Below are 20,059 nucleotides of genomic sequence, written 5' to 3' on the forward strand. Positions count from 1 at the left end.
AAAGCTTAAAAATTCATAACCATAACAAGTTCTTAGTTTGACACCATCCCTGACAACGACACCAAAAGTGTTTGCCTCATCAATAGGATCAATAACCAGAGCTAAAATCTCAACCTAAATATTGGACATTCACTCTATGAAGTTATTATCTCTACAATTGAAGTTCATTTATTTGTCAACCCAGGGACGTATTACTTGAAATGGGTCTGCACTATATATGCACTAAGTTCATGCGATAGCTATTCTGTATTATTGCAACAACTAAATCTATTTGAAATAAACAAGCAAGAATCATAACAATTGAATGGCTACAGGAAAGCTTAGCATGAACAAAAAATTCTAATTAAAGAACTGTTAACTAAGTTCAGAGCTGACAAACATGAATTACTCTATTTGCTTTGGCTGCAGGAATAGTCACAAGATCTATTTCCAGTGGCTGTAGGAACAGTCAATCACTATAACATCTACTGCAGCAAAAAGAAAAAACTAAACTTAACGAATGCACATGAATACTCACCAAGTGGCCCCCCTTGGATGAGTGTATCCAGACTTCAAAGATAACTCTATATACTCAGAATAGCATCATTTTTATTCATTATTTTTCAAAGGTCGATACAACACATAGAATGGAAGAAAATGGTTTTAATTCTAAAAATACTATGAAACTGTGTTTCTAATTCCCTGTCTCTAACCTTTGATAAGAGGCACAGGCTCTTATTTATAATAAAACTATAACAACTTCCTACTATCTAGGTCACATTGATGAAATAAGGTAGAAAACATTTATGACAACAAACAGAAGGAGTTAACCTATGGGAAACATGGATCTCTGCTAAACCACAACCAAGAATATAGCATGGTTGTGTTACAAGTTTGATGTTTGCTGAAGACAAACATAAATGAGTTTGGCGCGCCTTACTATTCCTCTGCTGCTTCTTATGCACACTATTCTCTTTGTTGTTTTGAATATTTAACCGCTCCTTGAATATCTCTAACTACCTTTATGACATGACACAATAACTGCTTCTGCAACATCTCATTTATTCTTACAATTAAAAAGATAGAACATACAAGCACACATATACATGTCTATTTTAATTAATCATAACACTTATACATTCACACATGATATCAACTATGATAATTCGCATGCCAACATGAATAATTGGTATGGCAATAGGAATAATTGGTCAAAACAAAATAGGATTTAATGGGTTTAGTTATCATCTAAAATGCACATAGTCAAACTTTAATACATCAAATGACTCAAATACTATACCGCTATACAAATTAAAACATGGCAAAAACTTATCAGTTATAGGAATAAAAAAGCTAATATCTCAGCTCATCATTGAGCATATGCATTGGTATTCCTTCACCCTTTGAGAGGATGAGCATGGGGTTTTTCATGTGTGTTTCTAGCATCATTGGTATAAGCATGAGTATCAGTAACTTCACATTTTTGAAACAAGGATGAGGGCAACTTAGGCATGAGATGTTCTCTTCTATTAACACCATCATTACCACTAGAATTTGCATTAGCTTGATTGGGATCCTCTTCCAAAATTTGTGACACATCAAAGCCATGGGGTAATGTTTCTCCACTTTGCAGAAACACTTGTAAAAGGTATTGAAGATCTCTTCTCATGATTTCCCCAACCAATCTATTAAATCACACATCAGATATAGTGTCTTGAATGTTTACGGTAGTAATGGATTCATTGTTATTTTTTGGTGGATTACTACGATTGTCAAAAAATTATGGGTTGTAAAATTCATCTCCATCAAACTCATATGTACTAATGTTGAATTATCTTTTAGCTTCTTCGGCTTGTCTTCTAGACCTTTGTGAATGAGTTTCAACCATGAACTAAACTTGGCTAAAAATGGAGGATGGAGGAAAATGTGAAGACTATGGAAGACCAAGAGGATTATGAAATGGAAAATGAATCTAGGGTTATCTTGCAATGTCCCAAAAGTGTGAGTTCAAGATAAATGTGATAATATAAAGAAAGGTGTGGCTTCCAAAGAGATGATAAACTCTTGATGAGGCAAGTTGACCTTAACTAAAGATAGCCAAATGGTACCCAAGATGATCAATCTAATGCAGGAACCACCTAAAATATGATGTAATATGTTTGTAAGATAGGATGAGGACTAATAAACAACCTTTTGACTCTAGTTGGAAAAGTGTGAATGGAATATTGCAAATGATGTCTAAAAATGTATGAAAAAGTTGTGACAAGTGATGGTTGATTTAAAATGAAGCCCTATGGAATCTGCCTTAGAAGCTCTTATGATCTCAGAACATAGACATGGTATGAGTTCATAAACACGTCAAAATTCCACTTATATGCAATTTCAGAGTCCAAATACACCTTTTCATAGTTGTAATGTAATCCTCAATTATGCTTAGATACATAATATAAATTTGCAAATATGTGCTAATAATGTGCATCGATGCGACAATATTGAACAAGGACGCAATTTTATTGTCAATAATGTTTTCTCAGTTTTGTTCCAATACACACTAGAAAGATACACAAGTGCGATAATATGTGCCAAATTCACATTGGAAATAAGTAGAAATGCGACCAAAGAGATCGTATATGTGCTGGAAGTGAACACAGACTCGTTGCTGACAAATTTCTAATTTTTGTCAAAGTTTTGAAAATGTTGAAAGTGACCAGATCTCAATGTTGATTGTTTTGTTGCAAGAAAACACAACAAACAAAAAGACACAATGTTTGAAGGTGTTATTGTCAAAATTTGAGCACAAATGTGTATGTTCAATAGGCCAAGATAATCGAAAACACTTGTAAACAAGCACAACCTAGGCTAGAAAGAGGATAATACTTGTTGAGTTCCCACTATGGATAAGTCTGAGCCACACTTACTAAGAGCAGATAACTTAGAAGCCTGGTAGCACTGGCTCCCCCACCATGAAAATCACTTCTTATGCATACCAAGCTTCAAATTTCTAAAGACCCGAGGATCTTGAGAAATTTGTTATCTCTACTTTGAACTGCGAGAATGTGGGATGGCTTCAAAGGTTCGACCTCTTGCACTAGCAAGCAAAAGGGATTTTGGGTTACTAAAACAAAGGGTTCTAGTAATTTTTTGGGGTATACTGGTGGTTACACATGTAGTGGTTCACTCAATTAAGAGGCCTCCTAGCCCTTACAGGTTTTACACATGACTATGTAGATTAAACATCACATGGATACTGAGGGACACATCCATCGGTATAACACATCGACACCAAGTGATAAGAGACTTTTGTCTAAAACCACAATTATTTATACAGCGGACCGAAATAAATTACCTCTTGGGTTTTTCCCTCTCACTTGGCCTTATCGGCTTCTTGGGAGGTAGGCCCTCTAAAAGACAATAACAATTCATCTTACACCTAAGATCCAATGGAAGGCGAGGCGAGAGGATACTTTTGTTATGACCTTAGGGTTTTAACACAAAGCGTGCCAAAAGAACAAGACACTTCAAACAAGTTAACGTACTGCTAATGAAAATGATGTGACCTTAATTAAACTAGAAAATGACAAACACACACCTAAAGTACCCCTACAAGCAAATGATTAGTAGTTTCAAAAGATTTACCCCAACATGCAAGCAAATTTATTAGGTTAATATTAGAAATCCCAAAACAAAATGTGAAAAGTGGCCTTTGTTAGGCCACAAGGGGTTAGGACAAAAGAAAATCAAAGTTGAAATTAAACCCTAATTGAAAGACAACAAGAAAATGCAAAAAAACAAACAAATGTTATAACAAACGTTGACATAGAAAGACTCATACTAAGACTTGTCAAAAACCCGCAACCTGCAAAAAACACATAAATCATATATGCAGCAAAATAGATTGTATACATGAAATAAAAGATGAAATATGTGGCTCTGTAAAATGCAAACACAATAAGACTAAATGTAAATGCAACAAGAAACTACAAAATACTATCAGATCTAAAATGTAGATGCAGACAAAGGATATTGATATGTAATAATAGGATACATATACGTCCTACTATAGCTTGTAGATGTGATAATATGATGCACAACATGATTTGGTAAACCTGCAAAATAGAAAATCAAGTAAAAACACAGATGCAACAGAATAATTCATATACGTATTTTTAGCTTGTAATCGTTGCTAATCTTATTTGGAACTCGACAAAAAAGCTTAAAAATGCAAAATGATGTTAGAAAAAGAAACTAAGGTCCCATCAGGTGTGCCAAAATGTATACGGTGAAAATGGAATGATAAACTATTGTAAAACCAACAAAAATACAACCATATTAAACCCTAGTTCTACAAGTAAGATCCACCATACACCAATGAAGAACCTAAAACATGCAAAATATCAAAAACTTGAAAGATTATACCATTCACATGCTTAGTAGGGTTTGATATCCATTGTTTCCCATCTCCATTGATCTTGTTTCATATTATTTTTTATTTTGGTATTTTGCACAAGAGCTCAACAAAGAACGGATTATGATTGTGTAGACGCTTGATTGCTTGATCTCATGAAGGTTGATTAGATGCATTGATTAGGGTTTGGAAAGGATGAAGGAATCCTCTTATATAGAGAACACCTTAGAAATAGAGGGATATGATTAAGAGGTGAAAGGATAAATGGTTGGCTAGAATTAAAGTGTAGGTATAGGAAAAAATAAAATATGAACGGGGTGGTTAAAGGCAAATTAAGAGATGATTGACAAGTGTCATGGAGGGAAAAAGCTAGTGAATTAATTAAATAAATAAAGATCTATATATTTAATTAATAGAATAAGTGGGACCAATTAAATAAATAAAATACAAATTATAAAAATATTTATTTAAATGTAGAAAGGCTAGAAAAGAATAAGTGAATTAATTAAATAAATAAAATCTATTTAATTAATAGAAGGCTTAGGATAAAATAATTAAATAAATTTAAAAATTAATTTAATTAGGCTATGGCAACTTTATGTGTCTACAATTCTAAATGGATCTTCATGATGTATGACTATATGGATATATGCATGATGATGAGATACAAACATGTATGTGATGCAGGATGATATATAGATGCATAGGTGGTGTAATGCATATGCATGGATGTGATGATGTATGGATTATGTACTAACCCATTTATGATGTAGGATGAGATACAAGAAATGCCTATGCAATGCAGGTGTATTAAGTGCATGATCTATCATGAATGCATATGCTCTAAGAATTGCTTGACAAGGACACTACTTAGGGTAGAAGGTGTGAGTACATGTACACATTCCCAATCATGATCAATAATGGAAAAGAATCAAGAAAACATAATGCAACAAATGATGCAGATGAAAATGATCATGGAGTGTGAGCACCCATGGAAATGGATTGCCATGTAGTGAGCACTTATTTTGATTTAGCATTGTATATGAGGAACGAGGGTATGAGGAACCAAGGTGATTTCATAGCCAATTCATAGGACTAACACAACAAACAAACACACAAGGTTAATCGAACATCACACAGGGCCACAAAGAACTCTAAGGGAACCAATACTAGAAGAACCACAAGCAAAAGATATGCCCCATTGTAACATAAGATAGCCAGACCTCATGTGACACATTAAGAAAATAAACACAAATAAAACAAAACAAGACCGTGCCCCTAGTTTCATCACTCATAGTGCACCACATATAATATAAAAGATCGTGTGACCACAAGGAGACAAAAATACAAAGCATGAAAAGATAAACAAATCTACAAAAGACAATCAAAACCAACTTGAGTGCCTCAAATATCTTTTGTCTAAAGGATAACTGATGGACTAGATTCGACAATGTTTGACTTGAGGAAGAATACATCCTGTGTAGACTAACAATTGGATAAAAGACACGATGACAAAAAAATACCTGGGATGATCAGGATGACAAAGACACTCTAGGAGGATTGTTGAAGAACTAGTTGATGAGATATGATCTTGAAGACACAACTAAATGACGTGAAAGGATGAGGCTCCACTGGCACATGTACAAATGATATGAATGTAGAAGGAACATGGCAACCACTAAGCACACCAAGGACACCCGATACGAGACCAACATATATACAAAGGACAGAGACCATGATAAAACTATGTATAGACGACAACCATATAAATACCCTCATGGAATGGTTCAAGAATGGTAAGTGCAAAGTACACAATAGATAGATGGATGGGTACAACACGAGGCAAATTAGGAGGAGATAGATGGAGGTTGAGGAAGCCAAATAACTGCATGATACCATGTATGAAAGGAGATTAAGAACCTAAGGGATGATGGAACTACCCATTACACATGGCACCTGTTTCCAGGTTTTCACCATATGTACTTGTCGAAGGTGCCACATGAAGTGGTTTTCACCAAAGGACAAATTATTTTTCTTTACTACTTTTTAAATTTTTCACTTTTTCAATTTTTTTTTGTATTTTTTCTCATTTTGAAAAGTGGGGGCACCTTGCCACAGACTAGGCATAGAATATCTTTAGGTGTAGGATGTTGAGGGGATCATGAAGAGTTTCCCCCTCTAGAGTAGATAAATAATAGGCCCCTGAACCATATTTAGCTATAACCACATATGGACCAATCTAGTTTGGCTCAAACTTTTCTTGTGTTTCCCAATCTTGTTGATTTCTAGGATTATTTTGTAGGACCAGATCACCCACCTCAAACTCATGAGGGTGAAATTTATTCTGATATTGCTTCTTGAGCATAGTCTGATACATGTTAAGCTAATCATAAGCTCATTGGAGTTGTTCATTAAGGACATCTAGTTGCACAATCCTTGCCACCTGGTAATATTCATCAGAGATGAAGTCTTTCAAGGATATTCGCAGGGATGAAAATTTGACTTCGATGGGTAAGACAAATTCAACACCATAAACAAGGGAATATGGAGTGGCTCCATTTGGGGTTTATATGTTGGTGTGATAAACCCAAAAGTGTGGGATTGAGGTGGAGGTGTCAGTCATGACTAGTTTCATTGAATCCCTTCTTGAGGATGTGCAACAAGGTTTTGTTGGTTGCTTCAGCAAGGCCATTACCTTGTGGATAGTATAGGGTTGACCAATGATGTTGGATATGGAAAGTGGAGTAGAGGTCATCCATTTGCTAGTTTTTGAAAGGGGTACCATTATCAGTAATAAGGGTAGAAGGGACTCCATAGTGGAAGATGATATGATAAAGGATAAACTTGGAAACTTGGAAACCAGTGGTGAGGGTGAGAGGGATGGCTTCAACCCACTTGGTGAACTATTTAGTAGCAATAATGATAAATTTGTGGCCATTAGATGAGGGGAGATGGATATTGTCAATGAGGTCAAGGCCCCATGTAGAAAAAGGCTAGGGTACCATAATAGGCTACAAATCTTGTGTTACGACATGAATCGGATCTTTGTGTCATTGACAGGGCACACACTTCTTGACAAACTCACATTAGTCATGTTCCATAGTGGGATAGTAGTATCCTACTCCCAGGAGTTGTTTGGATAAGACATATTCACTCGTATGAGCACCGCATGATCCAGTATGTACTTCCTTCATCGCAATATTGGCCTCATTAGCATCTAAACATCTAGTGAGGATGTCACTGTTACCCAATTTTTGCTTTTAGCTCAATCAGGTCGAGCTAATAAAGTATTTTCTTTGATTATTCTAAAGTGATTATAAAAGAGATTCTATCAAATTAACAATAGATTCAATGCAAGTGTTTACAAGAAAACAAGAATATACAAACTTTGCATAGAAAATTGCTTTCATTATTCATAAATATCAAAAGTATAGTGTCCCACACAAGTCATGGGAGTAAATCATTCAATGCATCACAAAAGAAAACTATACATTTATAGAAGAAAGCATATAAAAGGAGTAGGGATCCGTCATTGTCTGAATGATAAATCCCCGAGGCTGAGTTGTTGCTTTTCTTCATGCTCCTTATGCTCGGCTACTCCAGAAGTGTCTGCACGAGATCAAAAAAGTGGCGTTAAAGCTCAAGATACCTAATCAGTTCATATGTAACATCAACAAATGCATAGTTATTCTTATAAAGAATCAAATTAGTTATGCAATCATCTCATACATCAAAGAAAAGCAAAGAAACATTATCAATATCTATTATAATCTAAACTTCATTATTTTATCTAACATGATTGTTCACCGTGCAGGTATAGATATGATATTCCTTATTGGAATACTTTACAATTTACAATCACATCATGTGGAGTAAAGCGAGGCTCCCACAAGGGTTGAGCTCAACATGCTTCTATTTCATTATTGCTTCATGAAGTAGAAATTCACCATTCATAACAATGAATTGATGGATTCACTACTATAAATAATAATTTTTTGCTCAATGGAACCACACTAACATAAGAAAGACCAAACAATGATACTCATAAATGACACTGGTATTCCAACATGACAATCATGAGAATGGAAAAATACATGAATGACATCGAAAGATAGAAATAGTGTTCAAATCCTCAAAGAGTTTATTGAAAGAAATATTTTTAACATGAAGGCATAAAGATGATTGCAGCCATGAAACAGTAAAAGAGTAGAGGAAAAGAAGAAAGTGATATTTTATGATGTAAATGACAGTGAAAAACACATTGTAATAAGGTAAGATGAAGAAAGTACAACCATTCCACCAAAGATATTCTAAGCAATAATGAGAAATACAGTGTAAGAAGTGTTTTTGATGAGCATGATAAGACCAATATTCACCTCAAAATAGTAACAAAAAACCAAGAAGGATCTAAAGAACAGTTCACAGAGCCAAATGACAGTAATGAGAGATATTGGCACAACAAAGATCAAGATGAAAATACCATAATCCAAGCAGAGGTAAATACATAGCATGCATATTCAAAGGAAGTAGTATTAAGAAGCATCACAGGCCTAAAAGTTATTACAAGAACATGATGGGAGTAAAAGTTTTTCATTCCTTAATAGGGTTGATCAAAATAACACTAATGTATTAATGATGACAATGATTAGTCCAAAGATAAGGAAGTGTTCATAATGTTGAAGATAGATCCTTGAGATAGTGCATCAATGAAGGAAATAGTCTTAGTCACAATGAACATTCATAGAAATGACATCATATAATTGCATTCAAGGACAACAACATTGTCAAGCTTTTTGTCAAGATTTTTATATGTACAGAGAAGTACCTTAGAGAAACAAATACAATGATTAAGAGAAAGCTTTCAAACTTTCAAAAGAATATCAAAGCCATGAAAATATAAGTATCATAGTAGTAGCCTACAAAGAGCCATGAATAAGGATAGAACTCATGGAATCACAAATGAAAGAGCCAATAATATATGATTCTTTCATGAGCAAGAAAATGACAAGCTATAGGTATAAATGTTGTCAGAAAAAGCAACCATATGAGTATAAAAAGTCTCAAAACATTGCATCATCAAGAAAGCATTCACTAGTCTTAGATAGAGCATATTATTTGATATCTCCAATATTGGTTTTGATGTCTTTACATTCCCATTGAAAGGGATATGAACAAAGATAAAGTAGCTTGTCACAACCATTTTCATATCTAAGGATAGTCATAGCATGAAGCATAGTGCTATCTAAAGCAGCCAATAAAGTCACCTAGGCATTAAAACACTGCCAAAATGTAGTTAGAAGAAGATTATACAGTCAAAGGCTTCTATAGCAAGTAATAAGTTGCAATATTTTGGCAATTGACACTCATCCAGTGATTTTGGGAGACTTTCAGTGGTTGATTATTTGTTTAGCGTTGTCATTGATGTCAACTCTTCATGGTGATTCAATCCAACATTGGTGATTTATCTTATCCAGAAGATGGAGGTAATCGGTAGACAGTTAACTGACAAAACAGGGTAAAACAGGGTATTTTGATAATGTGTTGATCCAGAATCATCTCCAGTGATTGCAGTGTTTATGGTGATTATTTTTGTGATCTTGATGTTTGGTAGGTCCGTTAGCAAGCGCGTGGTTGTAATATTTTAGTCCAGTGCTATGGAGTATTCGAGATTAAAATCGACTTAATCCACATGTTACATCTCTTGAAGCTGACATGAAGGAGATTTTTTTTGTGTGGTAAGACCGGATATATAAGATCATTGTGGTGGTTGATTTTTAATATGTTAGAAAAGTTTTAATCAGTTTTGGTGTGATTGAATGTAGTTTCACATGCACATTTTTGGTTTTAGATCAACCGGTAGCTGACTGAGACCAGAACAAAGAAATTAGCAGAGCAGAGACAGTCAGTGATATAGAGCCTTACAGGAACTCAATTTTGCCTTATTAGATGCTTTTTAAGAGTTGATTTAATTGTACATTCCCTTTGTAATCAAATTGTAAGTCAGTGAGACTTCTTTGAAGGTTATAGCCTTCTGGGCATATGTAATTGAGTAGTGAGCTCTAGGAAGTGAGCCTAAATGCAAGTGCATTCCCCATCTATGTAATATTTATGTACTCCTAGCCATAGTACATGAATATTGTGGGTTTCATCCCCACCGTAGTTTTTCCCTTTCCCGGTTTCCACGTAAAAATTCTGGTGTTGTGGATTTGTGCTTTTATTGTTGCATGTTTATGTTCGTATTTATTTTGCATTTTTAACCGATAGATAAAGAATAAGTTTGCAGTTTTAATTTCCAGTAGACCATTGATTCACCTCCCCCCCCTCTCTCAGTGATCCCTAATTCCAACACAATAGTCAAGGCATTCACAGTAGCATTGACATAGATCATTAGGTATTCATGTAATGAATGAGCTTATGGAAGCTGTGGACTATATATACAACCAAAGTCACTATGTAAGGAGACTTTGTTGCATAAGGAGAGGTTGCAAAGGTCCTAAAGACAAACTCGAAGAAAAACATCTCTTCATAGAGCATATAAAGCATTAAGAGTAGTGTAAGAGCAGGGTGTTTCAAATTAATGTGGTCTGATCATTCACTGGAGTAACAATATGGGCAATTGACACTCATCCGGTAAGGAAAATTGCATTTAGGGTTGTCATTGGTGGCAAATCATCTTTAGGTGCAAATATTTTCTATCAGGATTCATTGATTTATCATTTTTATTTGATTGGGTCAATCGGTATTCACTACACACAACCAGTATACACACTTTGCTTTATCCTTAATACATGGTTAGTCTTGGTCTTGGTAACATGTATTTGGAACCTGGTTAAGGACCCCGATAATTTCTTTCAAGGAATTTTTGGTAGTGTGTGAAGGCTGACATGGTCATCGGGATTATGCATGATATACCTTATGATTCAGCAACCGACAGGTTTATAATTCTTCATTGAGGCCGACATGTTCAACAAGTTAAAAGGGTATTTAAGGAGATCTTTTAGTGATGGATTTAATGAGAGTTGGAATGCGATTTCAGTTGCGAATAAGTCAGAAATTGATGGTATTCTTTTTGGTCAGTGAAAGGAAGCCTTTGTGCATAGTTTCACGTGCACAGTCTCAACCGGTAGCAGAATAGGGCAGAACAAAGTATTAGTAAACTGGTACACAGAGAGGGTTAACAAATCTTAAACTAGAACTTATCCAACATGGTCAGATGCATCTTATGAGTTCATTTTTGTTTGTAATCATTATGTAATGTTGTGTAAGTCAGTGAGACTTCCATTTGAGCAGTGAGCTCTAGGAAATGAGCCTGATTACATGTGCAACCCCCTCTATGTAATATTTGTATACCTTGATCAAGTATATAGATATTGTGGGTATCAACCCCACCGTGGTTTTTCCCTTTGCAAGGTTTTCCACATATAAATATTGGTGTTATGGTGTCGCTTCTTTATGTGTTATTTGGTTTATGCACTTTAATTTTATTTACTATTAACCGATTCATAAGCAATAAGTTCAGAATTAGTTTTACCGATAGAACACTGGTTCCCCCCCCCCCCCCCACTTTCAGTGTTATTGGATTCCAACACAATAGACATAGAACATTAAAAGAAGAAAAAGAAAGCAGTGAAAGTGATTTTTTGTGTGAAGACAAAGAAAACAGTGAAGAACTCAATCCACGATCATGGTAAATAAATAGTTCTTCAAACAGTGGATAAGAAGAATAAAAGACAGTCACAATATTTTCATAGTGTATTTGCAAATAGAGAAGAGAAAGCCCTCTTACAATCATTATAGAAAATGCAATGATAGCCCACATAGCATATCTTACCAGTCCACATCATTCAAAGAATACATTCTTATCATAGGGCATGAGCATAAATACAGTCAAAAGCTCAAATCATAGATAATACAAAGAAAAGAGCAACACGAGTGGAATACATAGAAGATTACGCAAACATAGCAAAGCTTGAAACAACATGTTCATTCATAGTGGAAGAAACCTACCAAGCTCAATCTCAATGTGCATATGATCCACTTGAAATTATTGTTCCAAAAATCTCTATTCAAACCCTCAAAGGACCAAAACCCTCATGGTGGTGCCACAACAAAGAGTAAGCAAAAGAATAAAATAAATTCTTTAGGGTTCGTTTTACCCTAATATGCTCAATAGAGACTTAGGCATTTTTGCCTATCTCATTTTTTTTTCATTTCATTCAAATCTTCATTGCATAATGTTAGCATCATATATTTTTCATAACTTTGCATTGAACCTTTATTGTAAAAATGTGTTAAGTGATGTTTTTATAAATCACTTACCCATGTATTTATGCAAAGTTATAGGTGTTTATTGCTTTTTGATGAGTCAAAGTGATATTGTTACAATTTATGAGAAATGGGCATTGTATATGGGGAGGTTGAAGCAGTTGGCAAACATGTGGAGGGTATATAGGAGTTTTTTTGGAGTTAGTTAAAGGATTTAAATGCATTTTTGAAAGCCTTTATGATGGAATTGGTCAGGGTTGACCTTTTCTTCATTTTGGAGTCTTTTAGGAGGCTTAAAAATAGGCTTTTTGAGTGCATATGACCAAGGTGGTTTTCATTTCCTATTTTCATGCAACTATTTGGGATAGGCTTAAGTATGTTGAAAGTTCATTTTTAAAGTTAGTTCTTGCTAGTCATTTCTTGTTACTTGTAACTTTTTAGAGTTCTTTTGGAAGAAGTGATAAGTTTGCAACTCAGTTTTTAGAGATATATACGACATTGTAACACCTTATCATAGTAATAGAGCACTTTTGCCTTCTCATTCTTCTGATATTGTGTGTTTAGTGATTGACACATTTTCATATGAAGTCTTTTGTACTTGTAATTGTGTCTCATATTAGCACCTTTATGCAGGAATACATACATGTTTGTAGGGTATAAGTTGTGCCAGTGGTAAAATAAGTCTCAAGTTGTGAGAAAGCGTCTTTCTCCTACTAAGATTGTTTTTATTTTAGCCTTCTTATAAATTATTGATGCAAAGATTATGAGTCTTTGAGTTGTACATAATTTTTTTTGTTATTGGTTATTTTGTGTTTTAGTCAACCGTGCAAATTTCAGATTACCAGTTTGGTACATCACCTTAGGAAGTAGAGTTTTATTTTCATGTTTCCTTCTTACTATTTACTCTGCAAAAAGCATTAGTTTAGGTAGTTTAGGTGAAGTATCATCAAGAGCCATCTTACTCTGGAGGTTCATTCTCACTGTAGGTTATCCACAAATTGAGAATGTTCCCATGTGTCATAAAGTTTACTTAGTTAATAGCTTAGCAAAGGGTGCATACTTGTGTGATAATAATTTTTGGCACGTCCTGTGTGATTGAGAACTGATTTTTAGTCTAGTTTTGGAGTTTGTCTATTGCTATTTGGTGTGTGCAATAATATTTTGAACCTTTAAGAGGCAAGCAAGTCACATAGTTGGCAACTTTGAGCTCTGCTTGAGAAGAAATAAGTGCATTGCAGCGTATGAGAAGATTGCAAATAAGGAGTAGCTCAATTCCTTTTGATTATCTACAAATTTCTCCCCCTAGGAGAAGGGGAAGAGTTGAAAAAAGGATAATTCCAATCCTTACTTATTCCAGAAGAGTCAAGTCTACTCCTCCTCTGGTAAGGTTCCTTACTGTTCTCCCATATTTTGTTCCACCAAGAGTTCAAGTTTTACAATGATTCTTGGAGCAAGAAATCAACCTTTCATTCCTTTCAGCCAAGGCAACCCATTGAATTTGACCTAGCATGATGATATGCATGTAGTTTCCTTGAAGAGCATTCCATTTTTCACCGTAGAAGATCAAACTACTCCCATTGAGAATATAAAAGATGTGGCCAACCTTTGTGTTGTCCACCATGTCACAGAGGAAAATGTTGCAATTAGATTGTTAGTAGCTTCATTCAAAGGAAAGGCTTTACAGTGGTTTAGAAGCCTGCCAGTGAACTCCAGAAATTCATGGGACTGTTTAGGAGAACTTTGCAAGTTTTTTGAAGATAAGAATGATCACTTATCTTTGGTGGAGCAGTTGAACACTATCAAGAGAGCTCCTCATGAGCTCATGGTAAACTTCAACTTTTGGTTTCAAAAAGCATGGGATAAAATTTCACAGATTGTAAGACCTACTGTTGATCATGATTTCTTTATTACTTAAGGTCTCTAAATAGTGATATTTTAGTAATGGTTCAATCTATGGGAGGAAATACACTTCCAACTTCTTATGCTATAGCTATAAGAGCAAAGATCAAACCTTATATCAGCTGGTAAAATTGCCCCAAGAGATCTTTCGCTAATATTTCCTACAGTTTAGCCACTTACACCATTACAAGTACCCCCTTTAGATGTTATTCTAGTTGCAACAACATTGCTAACACTTAATGCTCAACCTAGTACTCAAGAGAATACCTCCCCAACTCAAACTTTTGAGTTGCAAAAGATTAAAGGGCTTTTACAATCATTTGGCAATGAGATTGTAAATCTTAAAAGGCAACAAAATCAGAATTTTAGGCCTTATCAATCCTCTTACCAGCAAAATCAGTCAAGCAGACCACCTTACCAGCCTTATAATAAAGGCCAAATACCAACTCTTAACTCAAGGCCTTAACAAGCTTACAATCGCAATGTTGCTAGCACCTCCAAAGAGCTTGTGCCCATCCAAAACAATTTAGCCTAGGATTATAAGTGGTGTTTTCCATGTAGTTAGCCCAATAATCAAAGTACCTATACAAATGGGTTGACTAATCAGGCCTTGATGGTTCAAAATAGTCCAATAGTGCAGTCTAATGTGCCTATAGAAGCTCCTGTGTAGAAGCAAGAATAACAAACACATGAGACTACAATCCTAAACTTGCAAGGATAAGATTTTTGTGGGGTTAATCAAGCTGGGTCTTCAATTGTAGCTAACACATAGAGTAAAAAGAGAGAAATAGATAAGGTCAGTAGTTTGATAAAGTTAAAACTCATTGGAATCAAGTGCCAAACGTGAATCAGGGTGTTGCTATCCCATCAAATGCCGAGAATGTTTGAATTCTACCAAGTCAACCTTTGGTAGGCAAGGAGCAGCCTAATTCTTCAGTTCAACCGATTCCTATTCAAGGTGATGTTGTTGCCCCCAAAGGCCAGGTTAAGCCAGGTACATCTTCTTTTAATATTCTTGAGCATATGAAGAAAGTGAATGTATCTATGTCTATGTGGGATTCCTTAAGTATCCTTGGCCAAAAGGACCTGCTTCAATCAGCCTTATCAAATTTGAGTATATCTAATGAGTTTGATAGAGATAAACCTAAGACCATGTTGACAAATACCACTGTGAATGATAAGGAACAACAAACCTCCAAAGTTAAACCCCCATCGTTTTATGTATCTTTGATCATAGGAGACCATTTAGTATGCAACTGCATGATAGATTTAGGGGCTAGTAGTTTAGTTATGTCCAAACAAATTATTCATATACTAAGTATTGAGTATGAGCCCCTTGAAAAAGGAGTTGTTTAGCTGGATGGGACTGTTGTTAATACAGTAGGAGTTATTAAGGGATTGAGTTTAACCTTACATGCTTGTCCAAACTTTTCAATACCACAATATATATATATGTAATAGAGTTGCCTCCTTATTTTTCCATGTGTTTGTCTAGGGATTTCACAACCAAGATAGGTGGCTATATGTCCTTTGATTGGTCTCATGTTCTTTTTAGGACTAGGTATGGCACCAAAGTTACTGTAAAATTATAACCCATTGCTAAAGACCATATTGAGCCATACACCCCAAGTGCTATTAATGCTTTAGCTGCTATTGATTTCACCATTTTTGACCATGAAGAGTTAGCAGCAGTTAAAGAATAAAAAAATAGGTCGATGATATTTCTAATATTCTTTTAGATGAATGGAAAGCTAAGAGTGTGAAGGATACACCAAATCAACAACTGAAAGAAGTTGATTTTGGTGTTTATATGATGCATGAGACTAACTCTTTTTTGCCTAACATTGAGAAAAGCACAGAACAATGATGTGGACAACAAGACAATGAGGTTTGGGAGCTTTATTTTGATGGTTCAAGGAGTAGAGTTGGTGCTGGTGGTGGATGCATGGTTGTCTCCCTAATATGTGGGAAGTATTATTCAGCCTCTAGAATTTTTTTCAGTTGTACTAACAATTTTGTTGAATACGAGGCTCTCATCCATGGCTTGTAATGGGCAAGAAGAAGGGGTATTGGCTGTTTGAAAGAATATGGGGACAACAAATTGGTTGTTAATCAGGTGAGAAATCATAGAGCTACTAAGAATGGTTTTCTTAAATCTTACAAGCATAGGGTATGTGACCTCCTAGAAGGATTTGATGCATTTAATTTGATATCCATACCTAGAAATCAAAACAAACACTTTGATAGGTTAGCTGCTATTGGTGTTGAATATGATATTCCAGAAGAGATTAGTAGTGGTAAAAATAATCAACATATTAAGATTGTTGTTAGGCCTATTGTACTTGATAATAATATTCACTGGAAAGTGTTTGATAGTGACCAACGGATAGTGAGCTTATTAAGGGAGGGAGTTGAGTCCTCACATGCTAATCAAGAGAAGCTGCAACATCAATATGGTGACTAAATCATTCAACTCAAAAACAATAAGATGTCAAAGGGTTTTCTCACCCTAGAATCCATTTTCAATACTGATGATGAAGCTAGAAAGCCCAAGGCCATCATACAAGCTCTATAAGATCACTATGAAGAAATTGAGGTCTTCAAAGGAAAGATTCTTAAATTGGGCAAGGTATGTACAACAGAAGAAAAACATGCTTTTATTCAGCTTTTTCAGGAGTTTCGTGATATTTTGCATGGGAATATAGTGATTTTAAGGGGTTTGATCCTCAACTTGCCCAACATACCATTTAACTTGAGCCTAATGTCAAGCCTGTAAGACAAAAACAAAGGCCTTTGAATCCTAAATGAGAGACCCTTATGAAGAAATAGTTGAACAAGTTGATTAAGAGTAGTATTATCTTTCCCATTTAGCATACCTCATGGGTTTCCAACATAATAGGAAAAACAATGGAGAGATAAGGCTATGTGTATATTTGTGTGATTTGAACCAAGCTTCATTAAAAGTATGATATCCATTTCCCTCTATGGAGTAGATCCTTCAATTAGTTTCAGGATCAGAGAGGTTTTGCTTGTTGGATGGTTATTTTGGTTACAACCAGATATTAGTGGAGGAGGAAGACTAGTATAAAACAACTTTTACCACCAAATGGGGTACCATGGCTTATAATAAAATGCCTTTTGGTTTGTCCAATGTTGGGGCAACCTTTCAAAAGGCTATGGACATGGTTTTTAGGAGATTAATGTATAAGATTGTCTTAGTATACCTTGATGACATTACTGTTTTTTCTAAAGAAGCTAAGGATCACTTAAAGCATCTAAGGCATATTTTTGAAAGGTGTAGGGAGTTTGGGATATCCCTTAATCCCCAAAAGTGGGTATTTTCTATTCATGAGGGCAGATTGCTTGGGTATGTGGTGTCTAAGCATGGTATCACTATTGACCCTGAAAGAGTAAGTTCTATCTTAGCTCTCCCCTTACCAGCACACAAGAAAGGTTTGTACAATTTTATTGGTAGAATCAACTTTGTTAGGAGATTTATCCCTAATATTACTAATTTGTTAAGTCCACTAACTTGTGTGTTGAGGAAAAATGTGCCTTTCAACTGGACTAGAGAAGGGAAAATGAGTTTTGAGCTTATAAAAGAAGCATTAGCAGCCACACCTACACTTCTGAATCCTGATTTTTCTAAGGATTTCATATTGTATGCTTCTGGAAACATTGATTCTATCTCATCTATGCTTGTACAACATAATGACAAAGGATTTGAGCAACCTTTGGCATTCTTCAGTCAAGCACTCAAAGACTATGAGTTGAAGTATACATTTGCAAAGAAACATGTGCTTGTTGTTATAAGGAGTTTAAAGAAATTTAAACACATGTTGTCTAATAAAAAGATTATTCTAATGGTTTTTCATCCAAGTGTGAAGGAATTTTTGTTAAGAAGAGACTTAAGTGATAAGAGTGTTTGATGGGTAACTAAGGTAATGGAGTATGATGTAGAGATTAAGGTTACCAAGCTAGTTACAGGCAAAGGGTTGTGTGACCAGCTAGCTGATGGTGTTACCAGCAGTGAAGAACATGAACAAGAGGCTATTCTGGCATTACAAGATGAATACCAAGTGGTTGCTTCAACTCTTGTTACCGATTGGGTGCAAGAAATGGTTCACTTTCTATAAACTGGTCAGTGTCCTCAAGGTTTGGATAGGGCCAAAAAAAGGTATTTCAGATTGCAGTCAATTCCTTATGTTCTTCTTAATGGTTTGCTTTTTAGGAGAGATTTTAATGGAGTGTTAATGAGATGTATTAAACCTAATCAAGTTGAAAAAAAGTGTTGCATGAATTTCATGAGGGGCCATCTGGAGGTCATTTCTCACCAAGAGAAACAACTCTTAAGGTGATTAAAGGTGGCTATTACTAGCCTAGTCTATTCAAGGATTCACACTTATGGGTAAGAGAGTGTAAGGAATGTGCTTTATTTGCTGGAAAAGAAAGATTGGCAACCTATTCAAATTGAACAACCCTTTATGAGGTGGGGATTGGATTTTATTAGAGTGATCAATCCTTCATCTAGCGCTGGACATAAGTGGGTGCTCACAACCACTAATTATTTCACTAAGTGGATTGAGACAATTACACATAAAGAGGCCAATGATTCTATTGTCCTAAGTATTTATGAAGACTTGGTTACAAGACTTAGTGTTCCTAAGTCTATCATTTCAGACAATGCCCTTGCTTTTGTAGGAACAAGGGTATCTGATTGGGTAGTCAAAAATTAAATTTATTTGAATACTTCTTCCAACTATTACCCTCAGGGTAATGGACAAGCATAGGACCCACACATGAGAACTTAATTAGAATAATCAAGAGGACCATGGAAGGTAACCAAAGAGCTTGGCATACTCAGTTGAGATCAACTTTGTGGGTTGATAGAATCACTCCAAAAAGGTCAATAGGATAGTCACCTTTTATGCTTGTTTATGGTAAGGAAGAAAGGCTTCCTATCTCACTTGAATTACCAACACTTGATTAAGTCAATCACCTAGATATGCTAGAGGAAAGGCCTATGACAGTAAGGTTAGATCAATTGGTTGAGATAGAAGAGACTAGGAATGAGGCCATGAGAAAGATAGAACAACACTGGGCACAGATGAAAAGATCTTTTGACAAAAGGTCATCCCCAAGAACTTTCAAAGAAGGAGATATAGTGATTGAATGGGATGAGCTTAAAAGCAGGCCTAGGAAACACTCCAAGATTGATTCATTTTGGAGTGGACCTTATATCATTATTAAATATAAAAAAAAATAGCGCTTTCAAGTTATCTAGGTTGGATGGTGACATGGAGCCAATCCTAGTCAATAAAATTCATCTCAAGCATTGCTTTTAAGGTATGTCAAATAAGTTTTTGATGTTAATAAGTGTTACTAAACATAGATTAGATGGAGTTTTCATTTCCCTAAGTGCTTTATGCACAGTTAGTTAGTTGTTTTTGAGTTCAATAGATGAATAAAAGGTGTTCTTTCTATTTCTAGATTATAATTCAATCAGCTCGA

The sequence above is a fragment of the Cryptomeria japonica genome, chromosome 2 (assembly GCF_030272615.1).
Source record: "Cryptomeria japonica chromosome 2, Sugi_1.0, whole genome shotgun sequence".
NCBI classification, from domain to species: domain Eukaryota; kingdom Viridiplantae; phylum Streptophyta; class Pinopsida; order Cupressales; family Cupressaceae; genus Cryptomeria; species Cryptomeria japonica.